The sequence below is a fragment of the Panthera leo genome, chromosome A2 (genome assembly GCF_018350215.1).
Source record: "Panthera leo isolate Ple1 chromosome A2, P.leo_Ple1_pat1.1, whole genome shotgun sequence".
Taxonomy (NCBI): Eukaryota; Metazoa; Chordata; class Mammalia; order Carnivora; family Felidae; genus Panthera; species Panthera leo.
In genome coordinates, this window is record NC_056680.1 from 114,267,881 (window position 1) to 114,280,809 (window position 12,929).

Below are 12,929 nucleotides of genomic sequence, written 5' to 3' on the forward strand. Positions count from 1 at the left end.
CATTCTTTTTCTCTCCTTCCTGAAAAATAAAGTGTGAAAAGAAATAAGATCTTAGAATTGTAATTATTTTTCCAATTTGTTGTTTGCCTTTCTATTGCATTATAGTTTTGACACATAAAAAGCTGTTTAATGCTGCCCCATGGAGTACTGATAATTTCATAAGTATTTTATATTTAAAAATATATAGAGTATGTTAAACTTCAATAAATTTAATATATAAATGTATATAATCAGATAAATCCAAAAAAAAAGATTTTCTGTAATTGTTCTGGATTCTTTAAACAGTATTAAATTAAAAGTAAAGGCAAGGAAAGGGAGAGGGGAAAATGGGTGATGGGCATTGAGGAGGGCACTTGTTGGGATGAGCACTGGGTGTTGTATGTAAGCAATGAATTATGGGAATCTACCCCCAAAACCAAGAGCACACTGTATACACTGTATGTTAGCCAACTTGACAATAAATTGTATATAAATAAATAAATAAATAAATAAATAAATAAATAAATAAAGGCAAGAGGATAGTTCTAGGTCACAGATCAGCAAACTTTTTCTGTAATGGGCTAGGGAACAAATATCTTAGGCTTCATGGGCCATATAGTTTCTGCTGTAACTACTCAGTTCTGTTCTTGCAGCACAAAAGCGATCATATATGTAAATGAAAGAGCATGCTGTGTTCCCGTGAAAGCATATTTACAAAGGCAGGTGGTAGGAAATTTGGCCCATGGGCCATAGTTTGTTGACTAATGTTCTAAACTAAAAAAGACCAAAGAGACACAGCAACCAAAAGAAATTTAGGAATCTAGACTGCATGTTAGCATCAAAAAAACAAAACAAAACAAAACAAAAACCAGTTAAGATATTCCTGTGACAACTGAGGGGAATTTGAATGCATAATGAATACGAAATGATATGACAGAATTATTATTGTCAATTTTCTTAAGGAGTAGTCAAGATTTTCTGAAACACTTCTTGTACACCAACATTTAGTCTAGTTCCTTCACTTCATAGATGTCCTGGAGGCCAAAAAGAAGCTATTTTTTTCTGAAATCATCTCCAAAGAATGCAAAATTTGCAGAACATGGACTGTGAAACTTCTCTCCAATGATGTGCTGGCCATAAATCAGTGGTCCTCAGCCAAAGGTCACTGTGCCCCTTGGGGGCATTGGCAATATTCGGAGACATTTCTGGTTGTCATAGTTAAGGTGGGGGTGCATCTCATGCGTAGAGGCCAGAATCTACAGGACAGCACCCCACAACAGAACACCCCATGGTATCTGGCCCCAGATGTCAGAAACCCTGCTGTGGACTAAGTGAAGAGGTCCCGGACCTCTTGTAAATGTGTGTAAATGGATATAAAGATAGAAGACTTGGATTTGGATCCTGCCCTGCCACTTAGAGCTGAGTAGCCCTGGGCAAGTTTTTTGGCCTTTCTTGAACCCCGGTCTCCTCATCTATAAAATGCACATGTGATCCTTCCCTTACTTACTTCGCAGGGTTGCTCCAAATCCACCTGAAAGAACAAATGGACGTGAAAGCACTTTGTATATGGCATAGTGGTATATTCTCCAAGTGAGGCCTCGGGCCACAAGCAATGTGAAGAGGCTGTATCATTTTGATGATTAGGAGCCCAGAACGTTAGTTCCTAAAGCAGAAACAGAATAACAAGTTATAGCAGAATCACTTGCAGGTTTGTTAAAACACAGACTGCTGAGCCCCACTCCCAGAATTTCTAATTCAGTGTTCTGGGGTGGGGCCCCATAATCTGGAGCTGTCACCAGTTCCCAGGTGATACGGGTCCTGCTGGTCCAGGACCTAACTTTGAGAAATACTGGTCTTGAGATCCGCTCTTCCCTTATCATATCAACAGGGGATATAGGAGAGCCACAAACACACAATCACCTAGGAAGCCAGTGGAAATCCTTAAAACTCCCTCCATTCCAGTCTAACAAATGGCAGAAGAGGGGGCTGAAATCATGATTTTTTTTTTAGATTTATAGTCTCCATGTGACCTTGGCAACAAGTCATTTAACTTCTGCTGAATCAACATCTGTAAAATGGGGGAAATAACCTGAAAGACAGTGGGATGACTTGATTAATGTTTGCTGAGAATTAGAACTTCCCAAGAAAATTGAAATGCATAGGTCATAAATTATTCTGGGAATTCCTTATTCCAAGGACTTTTTAAAAATGCCTGCACTTTGAACACTTCCAACTCATCCATAAACATTGGTTGCCGTCATTGAATTTCCAATTGTTGAAGAGTTTAGAGGGCAATACTTTCAATGCATTCATTATATCCAAAAGGGATAATAACTCTAGACCCAAGTGACAGGCTAAGAGCAGATGAGAAGACAGTCATTCAGGGGGTGAAGGTGACCACCTTCTGATGAGGCTCCTGGTGGGGAGGAATCCTTTAAGGTTTTTTTTGTTGTTGTTGTTTTGTGTGTGTGTGTGTGTGTGTGTGTGTGTGTTTTTGGTTTTTTTTTTGTTTTTTTTTTTTTGTTTTTTTTTTTTTGTTTTTTTTTGTTTTTTTTTTTTTACAAAGAAGCATCCCAAAGCTTCTGGAATATGTACTCTAAAAATTCTGAGGTCAGTTCTCAGGAAATATTCTTTGCGGACTGATTTAATCCTTCAACCATCATTTACTGATCCCCAGCATGTTCCAGGCTCTGGTCTGGAGGGGATACAGCTATGAACAAGAGATAAAGACTCTGCTGTCCTGGGCTTGGGTTCCAGATGTTCACTGAAATGAGGGCCCTCATCTCTGGCCTGGGGGCCCCTCCCCTCATCCTGGCCAATCCCCCATTGGCCTCAGTCTAATCTATGAAACTATTCCTCTGCTACTTATAACTGAACTGCCATTCCTTTTTGAAATTCAGGAATAATATTTGCTTTGGAGATCATCCATTGGCTTTTTGGAATTTGGGTGTCTTAGTGATATTTTAGAATATCACCAAATTTAATTCTCTGTAATTTCCCCACAAGTATCATCATGTCATCTCACTAGGCAAAACTTCTAATGCAGTTGTCACTGCTGTTTGCATTGTATAGGTTTTAATGATACAAATTAAATATCAGGACTTGAGCTTGGTAAGTCCTTAATTTTAAGGTGTTTATTAGAATAAGTTCTATTGGGATTAAAAAAAAAGATTAATTGCTGTTGAGAAGTGGTGGAAGGATTTTGTGGCTGTGGATATAGTTTTAGGTTTTGTAATTGAGTTGAGGAAGGTAGTTAGGACTTAAATCAAGACACATGAGCTCCAGCCTGGCCTTGTCACTCACTAGCTATGTGGCCTGAGGCCAGTGATTTTCTCTCTCTGCACCAAAACCTCCTCATCTATAAACTGGAAGAGAGGGAAACTAAACTGGATGAACTCTAAAGTCTAATGCTCTACTGTGGGAAACGCGGAGGATGATATTACCCAGTTTCCTACAGTGATGTCAAGAGGATTGTATTCTAAGTCAGAGGTGGTGCATTATGGTTTATGGGCCAAATCTGGCTTTCTGCCTAGTCTCCAATGGCCTGTAAGCAAAACTTGGTTTTTACATTTCTTAATGTTTGGGAAAGATCAAAAGAGAACATTATTTTGTGCCACATAAGAATTGTATGAAGTTCAAATTTCTGTGTTTATAAATAAAGTTTTATTGGAACATAGCTACACTCATTCATTTATATATTGTCAGTGACTGCTTCTGCGTGAAAGCAACAGAGTTGAGTAGCTGGGACAGAGACCTCCGGTCTACACAGTCTAAAATATTTACTGCTTAGTCCTTTATAGAAAAAGTTTGCTGATCTTTGCTTCAAAGCATTGTTCAAGTCTATTCTGAACTCAATTGAGAAACAATAATTCTTCAGAGAATTTCAATTACATGAATGTAATTTTCTTAACTGAGGACTTTGAGGTCTTACCCTCAATTTCATATCACATTATTCTGTAATGACAACAAATCTATATTTTCAGACATAGTAAGTTAAGTGTACATTGCATATCAACCACTGTGGGGAAATATAAAAAAAAAGACCTTTCTGGGGAAAAAATATCTAATAATCCTCTCAGAAATTTCAAATCAGAGAATCACAACATGAAGAACCAAGTGATGTAGGATTTCATAAATCCCCAAAAGCATCAACCATAAAGAAAAATATTGCTGTATTGGATAATGTTACAATTTTGAAGTTCTATATGAAAAAGTCACCACAAACTTCTTGTTTAAAAACAAAAACAACACAGAATTCTCCTATACTGCTGGTCGAAGTGCCAGATGGAAAATAATTCAGCTGTTTGGAAAAACAGTTTGACAATTTCTTATGAAGTTAAATATACACATACCATATGACTTGACCCTTTTACTCCTAGGTATTTATCCAAGAGAAATTGAGACATGTTCACACAACATCCTGTACTTAAATGTTCATAATAATGTTATTTGTAACAACCTAAATTTCCATCACTTGGTGAATGGATAAACCAGTGCAATACGTCCATACAATGAAATACTACTTGACAATGAAAAGAAATAAACTATTGATAGATGGAGTAACATGGATAAATCTCAAAGTATTATGCTAAAGGAAAGAAGCCACACATACTGAGTTATGTATTCATAAGACATGTATTCAACAGGCTCATACTTATGACTCTGTTGATATGATATTGAGGAATAGGAAAACTGTAGTGACTGAGAGCAGATCTGTGCTTGCCTGGGACTAGAGGGAAGGGGAGAGGATTGACTGGGGGCACAAGGGAACTTTGAGGACAAGGGAAACTTTTTTTTTTTTTTTAACGTTTATTTATTTTTGAGAGAGAAACAGAGTATGAGCAGGGTAGGGGCAGAGAGAGAGGGAGACACAGAGTCAGAACAAGTTCCAGGATCTGAGCTGTCAGCACAGAGCCGGACATGAGGCTGGAACCCATGAATTGTGAGATCATGACCTGAGCCAAAGTCAGACACTTAACCAACTGAGCCACCTAGACACCCCACAAGGGAAACTTTTTATACCATAACTGCTGTAATTACATAACTGTATGCATTTGTAAAGTATCAAATTGTAGGCTTAACTTGATTACGTGTGTTTTATATAACTATACCTCAATAAAGTTGATTAACAATGGAAAGGTACAGGGGCGCCGGGGTGGCCCTGACAGTAAGCGTCCAACTTCGGCTCAGGTCATTATCTCATGGTTCTTGAGTTCGAGCCCCGTGTCGGGCTCTGTGCTGACAGCTTAGAGCCTGGAGCCTGTTTCTGATTCTGTGTCTCCCTCTCCCTCTGCTCCTACCCCACTCACTCTGTCTCTCTCTCAAAAATAAACATTTTAAAAAAATTTAAAAAACAATGGAAAGGTACAGACTAGAATATGTTTGCAATACATGTAACTGATGGAAGATTAGTACCCAGATTATACAAGAACTGTTAGGCAAATGCAAAGCATCACGCAATGAGAATTCATTTGCCAGTAGATTGGCAAAGATGAAAAAAATCTGACAAAGTTAAGTTTTGGTAAGAAAGAACACCAGAACACTTCTACTTTGCTGTTGTGAGTTTAACTCAGAACACTGGTTTTTGGAAACAATCTGGCATTATCTGATGAAGCTGAAGATGCGTATACCTGCGATCCAGCAACCTCACTACTAGGTATAGTATGTTCCAGAGAAACTCTTGTGCATGTGTTCCTGAGGACAAGATAAGAACATTCAGAGCAGCATGAGGAACAACCCAAATGCCCCTCAACAGTAGAATGCATACATCACTTGTGACATACAATGGAATACTGATCATCAGTACAGACGAATGAATCTACAGCTATCAACACCAAGAAGACTCACCAATGTAATATTGACAGAGAAGAGAAAGTTGCAAAAGAATACATGCAATATGATGCCATTTACATAAAGTTTTCAAAAGCAAGGAAAACTAAACAGATGGGAAAGTATAAAAACATGTCATAAACCTACAGGAAGGAAGCAAAATAATCATTACATGAAATTCAGCCCAGTGGTTGTCCCTGGGGAAGGGGAATGAGGTGCTCTAGGGAGCATCAAAAGTGCTAGTCGTGTTTGATTAGTTAAGCTGACTATAGGTTTGTTTTATTATTCTTCTTTATATTTTATCTACATTTACGTGTATTCTTTAGCAGTTCTCGAATGTTTTAAGTGGAATAAAATAACTTCTAAAAAGAATTTTAAGATAAAGACAACTTAATAGAAAAAAATTGGTTATGAGCAGATAATTCACAATAGAAAATCTAAATGCCAATACACATGTGAAAGGATGGTCAACCACACTAGTAATTGGGGAAACACAAATGAAAAGAACAAAGCTATGTCCATAATGAGCCATTGGTATAATATGATAAATAATCAGGTAAAATTTAAAAACAATACTGTAAATTGCTTATGCATATATGGAGAGATAAATAATAGAAATGCATTGGAATGGCACACATCAAACTCAGGGCAGTGGCTACAGCTAATGATTGAGAAAGAGAGACATGGAATTAGGGAAGATTGTAAAGGGGCTTGAGCTGGATCTCTAACATGTCTAAAGGGGGAAAGATCTGAAACAAATATAGCAAAATGAACATCTGGTAAATCTCAGCTCATTTGTTTTTCTCTCCTCTTCTATAGGTTTGAAATATAACTTTATAACTTATTAAAAGAGTGAGTTATTAGCAATCTTTTCATTCCTCACATGTAGTCTGGACAACCCTGTAGAAATGAAATTTAAGCCATTGGATTCAAAACTGTCTAGAGTTTTGAAACTCAAAGCCCTGACTTCCTTGTCTTTTCCTACAAAATCTACCCTCCAACTTAAAGATGTTATTTCTTGTTGGATTCACATTTTTCGGTGGCTAACCCAAAATATTACTTCACCTCATATAGGCATACCCCAGAGAAACTGTAGGTTCAGTTCCAGACCACTGCAATAAAGTAAATCAAATTAATTTTTTGGTTTCCTAGTGCATATAAAAGTTATGTTTGCACTATACTGTAGTCTATTATGTGTGTGATGGCATTATGTCTAAAAAATAATATACATGCCTTAATTAAAAGTAGTTTGCTGCTAAAAAAAAAAAAAAAGTGCTAACCATCATCCAAGCTTTCAGCAACTTTTTGTCATCTTTTTGCTGGTAGAGGGTCTTGCCTGGATGTTGATGGCTGCTGACTGATCGGGGTGGTGGTTGCTGAAGGTTGGGGTGGCTGCGGTAATTTCTTAACATAAGACAAAATGAAATTTGCCACATGAATGAACTCTTCCTTTCATGAAGTGCTATGGTGTTTGAGAGCATTTTACCCACAGTGGAACTTCTTTCAAAATTGGAGTCAATCCCCTCAAATCCTGCTGCTGCTTGATCAACTAAGTTTATGTCATATTCTAAATCCTTTGTTGTCATTTCAAACTTTGTTGTTTTCCAAGCTTTGCAACCAGCCACTGAATTCTCTCTGGCTCTGAAAGTCCTAGATGGCATCTTCTTCCAATATTAGGCTGTTTTGTACAGACTGAAAGTCTGTGGTTTAGTGCAGCCACTGTCATCAATTATCTGAGCTGAATCTTCTGGAGAACTTGCTGCAGCTTCTGCGTCAGCACTTGCTGCTGCACCTTGCACTTTGATGGTATGGAGACGGCTTCTCTCTTTAAACCTCAAGAACCAACCTGTGCTTCAAGCTTTTTTGTGCTGCTTCCTCACCTCTCTCAGCCTTCACGGAACTGAGGAGAGTTAGGGCCTTGCTCTGGATTAGGCTTTGGTTTAAGGCAATGTTGTGGCTGGTTTGATCTTCTATCTAGACCACTAAAACTTTCTCCACATCAGCGTAAGGCTATTTCGCTTTCTTACTCCTGTATTTACTGGAAAAGCACCTTTAATTTCTTCTAGTAACTTTTCCGTTGCACTGACAACTAGCTAACTGGCAGAAGAGGCCTAGCTTTCAGCCTATCTCAGCTTTTGACATAGCTTCCTCACTAAGCTTAATCATTTCTAGCTTTGGGTTTACAGTGAGAGACGTGTAACTCTTGGTTTCACTTTGAGTGCCATTGTAGGGCTATTAATAAGAGACGTGTAACTCTTGGTTTCACTTAGAGGTCATTGTAGGGCTATTAATTGGCCTAATTTCAATATTGTTGTATCTCAGGGAATAGGGAAGCCCAAGGAGAGGGAGAGAGATGAGAGGGACAGTCAGAACACACACATTTATTCAGTTTGCCACCTTGTATGGAGGCAATTTGTGGCACCTAAAACAATACAATAATAACATAGAAGATTGCTGATTACAGATCACCATGACAAATACAATAATAATTAAAAAGTTTGAAATATTTCATGAATACCAAAATGTGACACAGAGACGTGAAGTGAGCAAATGCGGTTGGGAAAAGGATGCTCCGGGACTCGCTCAACTCAGGGTTGCCACAAACCTTCAATTTGTTAAGGAAAAAAAAAAAGCATTATCTGAGAAGTGCAATAAAGGGAAACACAATAAACTGAGGTATGCCTTTATAACAAAACCGTCAAATGATGTAAATGTTATTGGTCCTTAAGTAATTATACATTTGATGCTACCACCTTGCTCCAGACAGCAGCTTCTTGCATCATCAGCCGGAAATGGCTGAAAGAGCCTGGAGGAAATGTGGTGTCCCCAGAAGCCACTCATATCATGGCTAGACTTGGCCTGAGACCTTTCCCCAGGGAGCTAAGAAAGCCTCTCTGGGGGCGCCTGGGTAACTCAGTTGGTTCAGTGTCTGACTCTTGATTTTAACTCAGGTCATGATCTCATGGTTTGTGAGATCGAGCACCGAGTGGGGCTCCTCCCTGACAGAATGAAGCCTGCTTGGGATTCTCTCTCTCTCTGCCTCTCTCTCTCCTCCTCCCCCCTTAAAATAAATAAACTTTAAAAAAAAGAAAGCCTCTCTGTATTTTAAGTGGCTTGAATCTTGAATGGACCAGCCCACAGGGCTCCTAATAGTTGTGTGTGTGTGTGTGTGTATATACATTTCTCAGAATTCTATTCAGCACGGATTTGTGAAGCTCCCAGGGACACAGGAGAATGGATGTACCACAATCATGACATGAATGCCTATTGTCAATTGCTTTCCTTAGGGGTGGTCTAAAACTGTGCAGTTGTGGGACGCCTGGGTGGCCCAGTCGGTTGAGCGTCTGACTTCGGCTCAGGTCATGATCTCACAGTTCGTGGGTTTGAGCCCTGCATCAGGCTCCGTACTGACCGCTTGCTAAGAGCCTGGAGCCTGCTTCGGATTCTGTGTCTCCTTCTCTCTCTGCCCCTCCCCCGTTCACGCTTTGTCTCACTGTTTCTCAAAAATAAATAAATGTAAAAAAAAATTTTTTTTAATAAAAATAAAAAATAAATAAAACTGTGCAGTTGTAAGGATGAGATTCCAAGTTCAAACTTGACCAATCGGTAAGCTGTCCCCTCACTGCCTATGAGCACCCTCCTGTAGTGGTGACTTGGCACCAGCCTGGAAACAACCCAAAGCAGAGACCTAATCAGGTCTGCTGAGGAGGAAGTCTGTTTGCTTTGAACCCACTGTCTGAAGTTTAGCCATCAGAGGCTCCACTCATCTGCCCTTGCGAATTACTGAAGTCTTGTAATAATTATGAAATAGAGAAAATTCATAAAACTGGGATTATTATAAGGAAAAGCAAACAGAATTTTTACTGAATTGTCAACAGATCTGAACAGAAAAAATCAGAGTCCAGTCAGAAATTGGGTTTTGGCGAAAAGAAAACAGCCCAAGGTATTGTTCGTGGGGGGTGAAACTTTGATTTACCTTTTGGGTCAAAAGGGCCACAGAGCTTCTGAATCATTATTTAATGCCACCAGAGAAAGTCCATGGATCTGCAGTTCAATTACTCAGAAGGGTCGTGGGGTCTGGGGAGAAACCATGTCCTGTTAGTAATGTTGTTTTACGTTCCATTAGGGATGTCACAGTTTCATTACCAGCAGAGCTGAGATGCAGACTCAGGGGGCTTGCTCCCGAGAAATGTAAAGTTGAGATAAATGTGGAGAGTTGTGTCTGAAACCCCTTTATCTAAAGTGTTGTACCGGGGATGGAGAGAGAGTTATCAAAACTGCTTCTCAGTGTGAAATGACCCATGTGCCTCTGATGCTTCAAGCAAGCGTGAGGTCATGATCAGCTCAGGTCATGATCTCATGGTTTGTGAATTCGAGCCCCGCATCGAGCTCTCTGCTGTCATGGAGCCTGCTTCAGATCCTCTGTCTCCCTCTCTCTCTGCCCCTCCCCTTGCCACACTCTCTCAAAGATAAATAAATACTTAAAAAAAAAAAGAATTCCAAACAGCAGTTTCTCATAATCTATGATTTCATAGGCAATATTTGTCAGCTCTGTGTCCTTAATGTTAGTTAACACAAGTTTTTTTTCACAGATTTTCCTTCCTACCTGAGGTAAAGACTTGGAGGGGGGAATATTACCCATTAGTGGGGCCCACAGAAATACAAAATGCCCCCACTTGAGAACAGGGCTATCTGCTGTTAGGCTTGGATTTTGTTTTCATTCTGTGGTTGCTTCTAAAAGGCAGAATCAGAAGGGGATGACGGCTTGGTAATCTCTACCTTTGAGGTGCTGAGAACAGAGGGTTAAAGCAGCTTACTGAGGGATTCAGGAATTATAAATTAACCAGAGCCCATGACTAAAAGGACTTCCTAAGATTATAGACCCTAATAACATCCTTGGGGTGTTGATTCAGGAGCCTCCCGTTTGCCCTGTTTGCCACAGTCAAAAGTCTCCCAAACTTGTTTCCTGAGGCTTCATGGGAAGTTAGGACAGTGGGAAGCAGCAGTCACAGGGGTGTCCTCTGCAGCTAGTCTCAGTGGCTGGAGAGGGTGAGGGTGCTACTTGGGGCGACAACACCTGAGGGGCCTCAGGGACCTGCTTCAAAGAGAATAGAGAGGAAAGAAGAACAGAGCAAGTTGGGACAAAGCAGGGCCCAGGGGCTAAACTAGAGAAAGCCTGAGAAAGCTTCCCTGATGTACACACACACGGGGCACTTAACATCACATCTGACATATAATTGTTTAATAAATTAATGATTAAGGGGCACCTGGGTGTCTCAGTTGGTTAAATAACCGACCCTTGATCTCAGCTCGTGTCTTGATCTCAGGGTCGTGAGCTCAAATCCCCCATCGGGCTCTATGCTGGGTGTGAAGCATACTTGAAAAAAAAAGTTAATGATTGAATTCATATAGTTTGGGGACTGAGAAGTTTATCACGTCCAACCTTTGCTGATTCTATGCGTTAATTTCTTACACATCTTTGTTTCCTAATCTGTAAACCATGAGCCTCCTGTTGGTTGCAAAGGATCCTCAAATCCATATATGGATCAAACATTGTCTTTGGACAGAATAAACATGTTTCCCACAGCAAATGGATGTAGATGCTAATTGGAATTCAATATGATTTTAGTTAAAAATGTTGCTTAGCTCATAGCAGCTTTTGTCATGCATGTATTCAAAGAGCCACAATTTTTCAAATAAAAGTTTATTAAAATTTAAAAAGTTGGGACCACTACTTTCCAGACTCAGCTGTCCTTCCTGACCTCATAGGGCAGTTCATTTCATTGCTGAGCAGTTGTGGGTGAATATTCCTGCCTCATTTAAGTGTCATCCTTTCCCCCAGATTTCCACTTTCTTTGTACTAATCCTGCCCTCAGGAGACCATGCAGAGAGAAGGGCTAGGATTAAAATTACCTCTCTTACAAATCCCATTAGTTACAGCTACTCTAAGTTTATGTATTTCTATTTAAAAATTGTTTTGTCTGGGTGCCTGGGTGGCTCAGTCGGTTGAGCATCTGACTTCAGCTCAGGTCATGATATCACGGTTCGCAAGTTCGAGCCCTGCGTTGGGCTCTGTGCTGACAGCTCGGAGCCTGGAGCCTGCTTCGGATTCTGTGTCTACTCCTCTCTCTGCCCCTCCCATGCTCGTGCTCTCTCTCTGTCTCTTAATAATAAGTAAACGTTAAAAAAAAATTTTTTTAATTGTTTTGTCCTCCTGTTTGTAAACCTCCTAATCGGAAGGGGGAGCAAATCCTTTTAAACAGAGTAGGAGCACTATGGACTCACTATTTTATAAATGTAGGGCTAAGGCACTATCTTTTCCCCCCAAAGTCCCCATGGAGCACAAGTCTGTGTTGCATGTTTTCTCAGATGTTTTGTGTGTTGGTTTGTCTGGCATGATCTTCCTGCTGTAAGGACAGGGAATCCAGTCTGAAGTGGGCATCGAGGACTGCCATAAGATGAAGCACTGACCCTGTGGTTTAGGGCATCCCAGAGCACTGCCGGTGGCTTCTCATTGGTGGACCATCTGAGAGAGTGGGGGCTATACCTAAATGTTTGAGGTATGTCCTACAGAGTGAGTCTGAGTTCATCATGTGAAAAGGTGGAAAAGGGCACGCTAAACAATGGAATAGCATGTGCAAAGCTCAGCATTGAAATGTTTTATGGTATTCTTGGAAAACAGCAGGTAGCAGATGAGGCTAAAATAATTCTAGCAGACAGCATGGCATCATGAAGAATGGAAAAAGTAGAGATGGATTGGTGATAGGAGAGCTAGGTAGGAGGCTGTCTTGGTAATTAGATAAGAGCTAATGGGGGGCTCAGACTGAGGAAGTGAGAATGAAGACAAGAAGTTAAATTAAAACCAAAACAAACAAACAAAAAAAACCTTTGGGTGGTGCCTGGGTGGCTCAGTCAATTAAGTGTCTGACCCTTGGTTTCGGCTCAGGTCATGATCTCATTGTTCATGGGTTTGGACCCCACTTCAGGCTCTGCAGTGCTTGGCTATGCGCAAGTGGTTTTTCCTCCCTAGGTCTCTTTTAGCTCTCAAATCCTATGGTTTAATACTATAACTGGGCCTCAGCACTCCTTGTTCTCACAGAGGTGGGCACCACAATACAGGC